Here is a 12,532-nt window from a genome sequence, read left to right as displayed (position 1 = left end):
GTGTGGACCTTTTTGAAACCCAATTTTTCGTTTGTTTGCACCGCTTTTCCCACACACAATAACCAACACATAAGACATCCCAAAAACACATCAAGAGGTCCAATCCACATGTTACATTAAAGTCGGTCCATAACCTAGATCGATTGGGACCTAGTATAGGTCCACATGCTACAACAATGATCTCCATCTGCCAAGTCTCGAACATGATCACCAACAGCATCGTGAAACTCCAGCAAAAGCTTGCCCAACACCACTTATGTAGTTCATCAAATATCTTCATCAAAAGCTCTGCTAGTGAAACCCTCACCGGAACCAAAAACCAAACCTTCAAGCATACAAGATAGCATCTAATCACTAGACGGAAACCAACTTACTAAATATGAGCATGAGTATCATGAACAAGCCAATTCCATAACCAAATCATACCAGAGCCTACCAGATCATGCTAGATCCAAATTAACCAGAAACCACTCAACCTATTGGGACCCAAAAGGTGCCAATAAAGCATCCAAACAACTAGTGTTGGCATCAATGACAAAACACCAATGCAACATAGAATCAATTCCACCAAATGGGCAACAAAAATAACTGAAAAGTGCCTAAAGGCACATCATGATTTTAAGCTGAATTTGATTGATTTAAAAAAAATGATGGATAATGCAGCATTGTTGTATATGTATTTCTTGAGGTGGCCTGTGTTGACAAAGAAATTCAAAGATGAAATAGACTCCATTGAGTCTCAGATTACAAAGTTATCCCAGTCCTGCAAAATTTACAAGGATGCTAATGGTGCAATGAGATCCAAGGTTTGGGATCTCCATTCTCAGTTGTCATTAAAATAGAAGCATAGATAAGAATATGTAAAGTTGTTTTGTGGAATCAAGGAGGCCATGGAATTATGATTGTCTAATTTTCATAGATTATTGGTTGATGCAGAAAAGGTTGAGCAAAGTGTGGTTAATATTGATGTCTTTGATGTTGTGGTGAATTTATGCATTGATTGTAAGTGTTAGAGAACAATTTTGTTTGCCACTACTCATTCATGGAACTCTTATTTTGTTGGTTTGAAGAAATAATACAAGGATATTTGTCCTGGAAATGTTTGATAGTTATTTCTATTTTACTTTTGTTTCTAGATATTTCTATTGGGGGAGTTGTAGTTTTTCCCTTTGTCATTGTTTTCAAAGGGAGATAAATATTATTGATAGAAGGAGAAATATTTTTGAAAGAATTTTTGGTTTTACTATCAATGACAAAGGGGGAGATTGTTGCACATATGAATATCGTTGTTGTCATTGATGTCAAACAAATGCTAGTTTATGTGGTCTAGTTGTTGGTGGTGATTTGGATATGTATTTCCATGTACATATTATTGTGTCTATGTTAAGTTCTAGAAGAAATTTTCAGTGCAAGTCCGTGGTTCAGTATATACTCTTATTCTGGATGATTGGATGCATCTAGTTGGTGGTCTGGATGTTTGTTTCTATGATATTTTTCTTTAGAATTGGTTACAGATTCACATTGTGATGATTAGATGATATGGGATGATCGTGTTGGAATCGAAGAACACTGAGAGGGGGGGTGAATGAGTGTTCTACTAGAATATAAGATTTTAGCCTTATCAAAGCATTCATTCATCAACCGATAAACATAAATACATATAACTGAAACAAATAATGCAATCACATAAATGAACATCATAGCACAAAGAATTTACGCATGGAAAACCTCATGAGGAAAAACCACGGTGGGATTTGTGACCCACAATATCAATTCATTGGCCATATGAAGATATATTACATATATAGGGGCCTGCACATGCAGGAAGGCACACTACCCAGAGCACACTTCTCATCACCAAGAGTCTCACTGACTACAATAACTTTTTGATACAAAAATGCAAAATTGAACTCATATAATGCATCTGTTATGCCTGATTGAGTTCTGGTTAAAGCTCTGACTGTTCTGGTTCTTAAGCCCTAAACCCTTGTCGAGATAACATACACCTTATGAGTACTTTAAAAATCTACAAATCATTACAAAATATTGCTTTCACATACAAATTATCTCACATACATAAATTTTAAATTTAAGATCTTATCTAGAATATTATTTTGAAAATGAACTAATAGAGTGACTTATATACCCTTACAAACATTTATGCTATATGGAGGCTTATGTACAAAATGATAATACATGTCGGCTCATTACAAATTTATATGAATTATAAAATGATTTTCCAGATAATACCCTTTGTCGAATCTCGAAGTGATGTCGACTTCCCATACCGGTACCTAGTTTGTCGATTACCTTGAAATCCTTGGTGTTAGTGAAGTGTCTGTCGGATGCTAATGTGAACCAAAACATGTTGTCATCAATGACAACATAAGAAACTAAATGAGTGTCAATTTCCAACAATCTCCCCCTTTGTCATTGATGGAAACACTCATGTGAAAAATGGTTTCAATCTTCCCTGCTAATCTTGGAATGTGATTCTGCTCCCCTTGAGCTATATATACCATCAACAATCTGATCCATACATATTTATCCTTTCTATTTTTCACATACATCACTCCCCATTTGGCATCAATGCCAAAAATCAGTACAAAGAATGAATAAATCAATGAAATTTTGTACAGGGGAATGTCTCTCAAAATACTTACATGAGTTGAATAAGCTTGAATATTTCTGGGTAAGCATTCTTCAAGAACTCCAAATATGTGTCCCAACTAGATTTGAATGTCCCTGTAATTGACACGTCCATTTAGGACATATGCATGAGATTATTTTTCTTTGAGTTCTATCAGTGTGGGCTTTCCCATCATATTTATACACTCCTTCTTATGTACATATAGTGTGCCCAATCGAGGACTCACTAACCCTCTGAGCTCTTTAGATCTCCATATGATTTTGTCTCTGTCTCTTTCAAGAGTGGAAATTTGGAATTCTAATAATAAAATTTTTCCATCTACAGACATGGTTAAAGAATTTACTCCATCAAAGTTATTTGCAATGCTTGCAATTATATTTTGGAAATCTTTAATGCTTTTGTCTATACCTGTTGTAAGTAAACTTGAATTGTAGCATACCTAATAAATATTTGTACATTGCCTCAAAGAATCATCTATCATTTTCAATCTCTCTTCTATATGTACTTTGTCCAATTCAATCAACTGATCAAAAGTGGCCCTTTTGGCCTGAGCAAATTGATCCAGAGCATGTCGGTTAGAGATCTACTGTAGTGATTGAAATTCTTTTGAAATATGCTCTGTCATCATTTTGAGCTTGTTGGATGGGCTTACTCCCTTATCAATTTGGCATTCCAGGACAAACTAGTACAATATTGGAATGGAATGATCAATTGTTTTATTTTCCCCAATCCCTTCCTTGATCATTTTCTGAGTTGCAATCATCATGAGTCTAGTTGAACTCATCTAAATTATGGTCTTCTGCTCAACATTTGCAGTGTTAATTCCCAACAATGAAGTTTTGGCTGTCGGTTCTCTGTCATATTCCTCTCCCTTTTTCTCTGATGATCGTGCAGAAACACTTATTTTAGTTTGATCTTCCTTTTCATTCTCTCCTTCCTAATTTTTCTTATTATCCTTCTCCTTTGGTTTATTTCCTTCAATATCATCTTCTTTTGCACCGGTGGCTTTACCACTTGGTACAACATCTGCTACTATCGATACCTCATTTGTTGTATCCACAACTTGTTCATTATGTACACTAGCTTTTTCTATCAGTATCTCCTCTTTATCTTGTATATTTGCTTCTGCCTGAGGTTCTACAATCAATTACTTGGCATCTTTCAAAATATTGAATGGACCACCCACTACACTTTTTCCTTTGACATCAACCGGGATGTCTATAATGTTAGACTTAGGATTAGCTTCAGGTGATGTAAAGAAATCAAGGTGGTCAATAAATAATTTGACCCATGCCTCATGGGTTTCACTGATTATTTCTTTAACTCTACCTGCCATAAGGCTAACTGTCTTGTGTCTGCTTTGGAAAATTATTTTATTAGCAGTTTTAAGACACATTCATCTCCTATGGAGTAATTGAACCACAAATAGTTAATAATCCTTGAATTTTTATGTGTCGATCTTCCTCTATAGTAGATAATCTTCTACCATTTAGATTATTATATAATTGTGTCAGTGTTTTCTTTTCAATTTCTATTAAAGCATTCTTATATATATATATATATATATGTGTGTGTGTGTAACAAAACTGCTTCCTCAATTTGTTTTTTCTCATCATCATCCAAATGTTCATAATAATGTTGAATGTTCTTTAAAATAACATCCTTTGTTATCTCATCTATTAACTCATCACAAGACATAGGTGGAATAATAGTTACATTACCCATTTCAATAGCTGCATCTATTTCTTCCTTCTTCTTCTTCTTGCCAGATGATGCAGGAGTTTCTTTTATTGGCCTTTTCTTCTGGGTAGGCTTCATTTCAATTGGCTTACTTGCCGGTATTTTAAAGGTTACCTTCCTTTCTAGCTGCTTCCTTGGCTTCGTAGTTGTCTCCTTTGGGTCTTCTACTTTCTTTCTCTGCACCCTCTTGAAAGATAGAGGAATTTCATCCTCAGTTTCAGTATCTGAATTAATTGGTGCATTGAGAGCTTTAGGTTGTTTCCTCTTCTTGACTTCTTTGTCTGATGAGGCTTTAATTATAGGCTTAATATCTTTTGAGACTTTTTCAACAAATTGACTTACTTTTCTCTATTGCCTCTCTATCTTCTTCTGATTAAATTCTGTTTTAACTTCAAGTTCTTTTTGCTTGGTAGTACCAAAAGATTTTTCAGATTCATCTATTGGTGCATCTATAAGCATCTTAGCACATGCATCCAAAATGTTTGCATCTACCTCATAATCCATTTCTTCATTCCATATCTTCCGAGGTATCACAACTTACATAAGAGTTTCATCATTTTTCACCATGAAACACATTTCAATTGAGTATTTCTCAACTATGTGCTTTGGAGTTCTTTCCCTTGACTTCATGGCTTTCTGAAATGATTTGAAGTATCCCCAAACTTTGTGATCTCTTTGGTTCCCCAAACCGGTGACAACACCCTTAATCTACCTACCTACTGGTATATCTAAGGCCTGTTGCCTTTTCCCAAACCCAATATCTCATTCAAGAAGAAAAGCATTAGGCACACTATCAGATTTCCATACTGGAAAACTCCTTTCTTTTCTCCCTTGATCTTGCCCAAGTTTATAATCAATTCTTCTTTCATCCATTCACACAGATCAAACTTTTCATCCTTCTTCATCATTTGATAAGCAAAAAAAGCAAGAGCTAGAAACTGAGTTAAGTCGGTTAGATTGGGTTACCTTGTAACCTATGATCATGCTGATGAATTTGACATCCTTGTCAGTAATGGGACTAACTCTCATTGACCGACTATCAGATATTGCACTTGTGAGCTTGTTGATTTGATCATTTGATATCTTCTTCTTTGGTTTCTGACCTATCTGAGGTAAGTCGATGATAGCTCTGATTGCTTCCTTGGTGATCTCATGGGGTATATTCAGCTAGATAAATTCACCATGAACTTTGCTCAGCATGTACCAGATTATTTCATCCTCAAACTCAAGAATATCCAAGATTCCGGTTAACCCTAGGTTTGCAATTTGTTTTAATTCGGGCTTTATGATTGCTGAGGTTCAACAATTCAGATATATACATTGTTTTAATTTCAGTTGCTCCTAAGTCCTCTAGATTGCAGTGGATGTAAGCGTTGAAATCCTCAATATAAACAACACCTTTAGGAACCCTCAAAAAGTTCTGATCAAATCATCCAGAGTTGCAATATGAGGACATCTTTTGAATATTGGTCCCGGATGGTCCTTAACCTCTACTACAATGGGATTTGTAATAAAAGTGGGGATAGAAGAAGAACCAGCCTTCATTTCTAATGATTGAATTGGGAAAAATACTTGGAAATAGTCATCGGTGACAAACCCTAGATATCTCCTTTGAATGTAGTTTAAATCACTGATGGTTGCTTCTGATCACTCTGAACCACCTTGAATGCAAGGTTATCATAATGAATTTAATTCTTCCTTTTATGCTTCAAAAAACCCTAATTTATCATCAACATAAATGCCTTCCGGTGAGACATACCGGATCTCAATTCAACATATTTATGCTAGACAAACCTGCTCAGATGTCTGAAACTTCCTTCCAGATCTCTTTCTTGGGGAATTTATAGGATTTTCATGAAATTAGCCTACCCCTAAGGCATCTACCTCAATTGTTGGATGAGCTTCCTACCGATGTAGAAACATTCTGCTCTGTTAGTTGAGTAACCAAAGAAGCTTCATCTCTCGATTGATTATTTGACTTCCTGACCCATCTCTTGGTATGATCATGTCGGATCTCATTGATCTTTTGTTTTTCTTTATCTTTTGATCCATTATTGCCAACCAGTGGATTTTTGCTTCTACAAAACTTGGCTATGTGTCCAATCTTATTACATGCATAACATGTAACATTGTTCATTTGAATTGTTTTTCCATATCCGGGATAATTGCTTGACCTGCACTGATTAGCCATATGTCCAAACTTTCCACATGAATGACATTTTACTTTCATTCTGCAATATTTATATCCTATGACCATACTAATTGCATTTAGAACATTGACCGAGGATAGAGTTATAATTCTTATTTGTTCTATTTCTATATTGTCTAGCCATATGACCAAATTTATTACAAACAAAGCATATTGTTAGTCCCAACTGATGTTGAGAGGGGAGGGGTGAATCAACACTTTACCCTTTTACTAAATTAAAACCTTTTTAATTAAGTTTTCACTAACTTAATATTCATCAATACAAACAATTATTTGCAGGAGAACATGCATGCATGAAAAGATACACAATAACACCAAGTTTTATCTTGTGGAAACCCAAATGGGAGAAAACCATGTTGTGAGTAGAAACACACAAAATTTGCACTCTTCTGAAGTATGCCATGGTGAGGAGCCATCCTTGTTAAGAGATTACACAGACACTGTTAGGTTCCACCTAGTTAAGGAATTTTATATAAGGCCCGTTAGTGCCTTTACCCTATTAGAGGTAGCCTTGTTAAACGACTTAGGATCATCAATTAAGATGTCACCCAGTTAAGGGATTTTACAAAGGGACCTGTTAAATAATAACTCAATGATGAACCACTAGTACCAAACCGGTACTGAGAAGGGGGGGTGAATCAATATAGACACAAGTATAGTCCAAAACCAGTTTGACAGCAAACACTCACAATGACTAATAAACAGAGATACCGATAAAACAGAGTGCAACTGGCAGCATCCAATATAGCTCAATCAATCATGAACCGGTCACTCACTAAGCTTTTCTCTTAGCTCAATACCACATTATCATAATATTCTCATGCATGAACTAGTAGACTTAACCATCAAATCTTCACAACAGTGAGTTCAATATGTTTTATAGACAGGCATAAAACATAGAAACTTCATGTGCATACCAGCTAAAACAAAGCATCACAAGACAAAAGCATTTCACATGACACACATATTTTTCACGTGGAAACCCAACTAGGAAAAACGACGGTGGGGATGAATACCCACAAGTTGCTTTTTGAACTCTTTAGAAGTCTGCTTTGTTAGGAACCTTGTCCGGTTAAGAACATTACAATAGGTTCTGGTAGGAACCGATCCTGTTAGGGATCACCCGGTTAAGGGATACTCGGTTAAGGGTTAAACCTGGTAGGGTCACCTTGTTAGAGGATTTTAAGAACTCAATAGCTGAAAGGATCTCCTAAGCTTCTCTAGCTTGTCAGAACTCATTAGCTTCGAGTTACCCGGTTAAGACCACCCGATTTAAGGGATTTTGAATCAAGCCAGTTAAGGCTACCCTGTTAGGGGATTTTGAAACTGTTGAAGTGGTTAGAGATCAACAGGTATTACAATGATCTGTTAACAACACTTAATACTAATACAGATCCATTTAGACTCCTCTTTCCCTTCTGCACATACACTTTGTAGGTATCTCTTCTCTCCTATGGTCTGGCAAGAATCTTGTATCACTTTCATTGGATACACACTCACAACTTTTGCCAACAACTTCAGACAGAAACCTAACATCGACCTTATAGGGAACATACAAGTCGGTAGCAAAAACCTTAAACCCTAAACCTGTTAGGTTGAGCAATTCAAACAGTTTGATCCTGATCGTTGAAACATACTGCATTAAATGCACCAATCTTGAGTTGATCTCAAGACATTCTCCATCGTCCATTATCCACCATTTTCATGGTGGCTGATAACCCATCACGCGTTATCACCATTTGATAGACTTCACACATTCCCGAGGTAGATAGGAATAGTCTTCTTCATGCAAGATCCTTCACGCGTACAGAGCTTACGTGGCAACACAATCTGTCCTCCATCATACTGATAACTCATCACACAAAGATCACCGATTGAGTCACAAAGACTTGAGATACTCCAACCGGAAACCCCGAAGTGGAAGCTACCTTACCAACCAGTAGTCATACAGTGCTTCCATGTGGCAGTTCCCATAACTGCATGTCGGTTCACTTTGAACAAATGTGTCACTTCACTTTGGCATATACCAGTTCACACATATACCGGTATCTCTTTCTTCACTTATCTCATGTGCCGGTTCACACTATGTCTCATATTGACATCAATGACAACATACAATGTCATTATGTCTTCATGCCAGTTTACATAAGGCTCATGCCGGTTCACATAATGCTCATGCCGGTTCACATAATGCCAACAATTTCCCCCTTTGGCATTGATGGCAATATACAAAAGATATCTTCTCTGCTTCACATCTTCTCCCCATTTGCTGCAGATATCTTTTCACTTCACTTCTTCTCCCCCTTTGACAACAATGCCAAAGTGGAGGTACAATAATCATTGTTTCCTCATGCTGCTCCCCCTGAGGAGTAGCATCCTTAAACACACCAATCAACCAAAGATTTGTCTATCCAGTACCTGACTGATGTGGAACAACCACTTTTAGTTCACCTCCTAAAGGGGCAATACCCCTAATTCACCCCTCAAATGCACAAATGTTGTCTTTGGGAGAGGCTTCATGAATATGTCTGCTAACTACTCCTTACTGGACACATGCTCTAGTGCAATCTCTTTATTTTGAACCTTTTCCCTCAAGAAATGATACTTAAGCTCAAAATGCTTGGTTTTAGAATGTAAAACCGGATTCTTTGATATATTGATAGCACTTGTGTTATCACAGAATATACTTACTAGTTCAGATATAGGGATCTTGAAGCCTTCCAGTACATGCTTCATCCAGATTGTCTGAGTGCAGTTCATGAAAGCTACAACATACTCCACTTCCGCTGTAGATTGAGAGATGCAACTCTACTTTTTACTCATCCATGAGACCAGTCTACCACCGAGAAAGAATGCACCACCGGTTGTGCTCTTCCGGTCATCCACATTACCGGCCCAATCAGCATCTGTGAATACTTTCAGATTGAAATTATTGTTCTATGGGTACCACAATCCATAGTCAATTGTTCCCTTCAGATACCTAAGAATCCGCTTGACTGCACTCAAGTGAGATTCTCTTGGACTCTTCTGGAACCTTGCAGTGATGCCAACTACATGTGCAATCTCTGGTCTGCTATGCACTACATAATGCAACTTACCAATCATTGATCGGTATTCCTTCTCATCAACCAGTGCGGAATCATCTTCCTTTGTCAATTTGCAACCGGTCACCATCGGTGTACCAACCAATTTGCTATCTTCCATGCCAAAAGTCTTCAACACCTCTTTGACATATTTGGACTGAGTGATGAAGATTCCATCTTTCATCTGCTGGATCTGCAGTCCAATGAAGAACTTAATCTCCCCTATGAGTGACATTTCAAATTCTTTCTTCATCTCATCAGCAAACTCATGACTCATCTTGTCATCTCCACCAAAGATGATGTCATCAACAAAAACTTCATAGATCAGGATCTGATCTTCTTCAGACTTCAAGTAGATATTTCTATCTTCACTTGTTCTCTCAAATCCAATCTTCACAAGATGGGAATGTAGGCGCTCATACCATGCCCTAGGTGCTTGCTTTAGACCATATAATGCTTTGTGTAGCCTACATACCATGTCACTGTCTTCAGATAGGGTAAACCCATCTGGTTGCTTAATATATACCTCCTCTTCAAGTACACCATTTAGGAATGCAGATTTTACATCTATTTGATATACCTTGAATCTCTTAAAAGCTGCATATGCAAGAAGCATACGAGCTCCTTCCAATCTGGCTATAGGAGCAAAGGTTTCCCCATATTCTTCACCTTCTTCTTGAGCATATCCTTTGCATACCAGTTTGGCTTTATTCCTAATCACTATGCCATCCTCATTCAACTTATTTCTGAACACCCATTTGGTGCCAATGACTTTCTTATGCTCTGGTCTGGGTACCAAGGACCACGTACCATTTTTCTCTATCTGGTCAAGTTCTTCTTCCATTGCCTTGGTCAAGTCTTCATCATTATGAGCCTCTTTGAATGATTTAGGCTCAAATTCAAAGATCATACATAAGTTTTCTCTGATCTTTCTTCTAGTAAGGATTCCTACATCCTTATCACCTATGATCTGCTTGGGATCATGATTCAACTTGACATACCAAGGAATGGTCTTAATTGGTTCTTCTTCCTTTTCTTCTTCATCCTTATCTTCATCAGTATCAACATTCACCGGTTCAAGAACACTGTTACTGGTGCTCGATTGACTGACAACCGATTCCTAGAAGGTTGCAACTGCTTCATTTACAACTTGCTCACTGTCGGTTTTCTCAGTCTTCTCAGAGGATTCATCAACTCTTACATTGATTCTTTCCATAATTTGCACTTGAAAGCTTTACTCTTGGTGGAATATCCTAGAAATATTCCTTCATCACATTTAGCTTCAAATTTGCCCTAATGTTCACTCCTCTTAATGTAACATTTGCTACCAAAGACCTTAAAATAATTTACCACAGGAGTCTTACCAGTCCAATACTCATAAGGAGTTTTGTCCTTGCCCTTTTTGATGAGTACTCGGTTCATAGTGTAAACTGCAGTGCTCACCGCTTCTCTCCAAAAGGTGTGAGCAACCTTTCCTTGGATCAACATAGTTCTAGCTACTTCAACCACAGTCCAGTTATTCCTCTCTGCTAGGCCATTCTGCTGTGGAGTCTAGGGGGCAGTCAGCTGTCTCTTGGTGCCAAATTCTTCACAGTACTTGTTGAATTCACTAGAAGTGAATTCCCCTCCTTGATCAGTTCTGAGACACTTGATCCTTTTATCGCTTTCCTTTTCCACTAATGCTTTGAAAGCTTTGAATTTCCCAAAAGCTTTAGACTTGTCTTTCAAGAATGTGACCCACATCATTCTTGAGCAGTCATCAGTGAGAATCATGAAGTACCTATCACCCTGCACACTTCTAGTTTTCATAGGACCACATAAATCAGTATGCACAAGATCAAGCAAGTTGTCAGCAGTGAAAGATTTACCTTTAAAAGTTGAGGAAGACATTTTCCCTAATTGACATTCTCTACACAAGGTATTATCCAGTTTGCTTAGCACCGGCAATCCTCTAACTACCTTGATCTTACTAGCCTTCACAATGTTGTCAAAGTTTACATGGCAGAATCTCCTATGCCATATCTAGCTATCATCAAGCTTAGCCATAAGACACGTACTTATATTAGCATTTAGATGAAATAGGTTACCTTTAGTCTGCATGTCGGTGGCTACCAATTTACCATTTTTATCTTTGATTCTGCAAACTCCATTCTTGAATTGCAGAGTGAGTCCATTGTCGTTTAACTGGGCAACACTTAGAAGGTTGTGTCTGAGACCATCAACCCAATACACATTGTCAGAACTACTCTTTCCATTCAAGGAGATGGACCCTCTGCCTTTGACCATGCATGGTGCATCATTGCCAAAGCAAACCACACCACCATCATACTCTTCTAATGATAGAAACTTGCTCCGGTCACCAGTCATATGGTGAGAGCAGCCACTATCAATGATCCACTCATTGGAATCATCAAACCGGGAGACAAGAGCATTCTTGTCTATCACATCTTCCTTTACAACAATGAACACAATGTCTTCATTTTCTTCATCTTCTGATTCCTCATCTGTGACACCTTCATCAACTGCCACAAAACAATTTCTCTGGTTTCCTCCTTTGAATTTCTTGAACCTTTCCGATTTGTCCTTGTTGTCACTATTAGGACAATTCATAGCAATATGTCCTATCCGATTGCAGGAGAAACATTTCAAAGGTAGCTTACCTTTGTATTTACCAGTTCCTTTTGGGAATCTCCTGGCTAGAAGAGCTTCAAATTCCATTAGAAACTCTTCATCCTTCATCTCTCTATTCTGACTAGGTTCCCCACTAGTGCTAGCCTCTTTTCCTTTTCTGGATGGTATAGCAGAAGCTTTAAAAGCTGATTCTGACTTTTGAAAACTACCATCAAAGCT

Source organism: Cryptomeria japonica, chromosome 7, assembly GCF_030272615.1.
Source record: "Cryptomeria japonica chromosome 7, Sugi_1.0, whole genome shotgun sequence".
Classification (NCBI taxonomy): Eukaryota; Viridiplantae; Streptophyta; class Pinopsida; order Cupressales; family Cupressaceae; genus Cryptomeria; species Cryptomeria japonica.
This window is presented reverse-complemented; position numbering follows the sequence as displayed.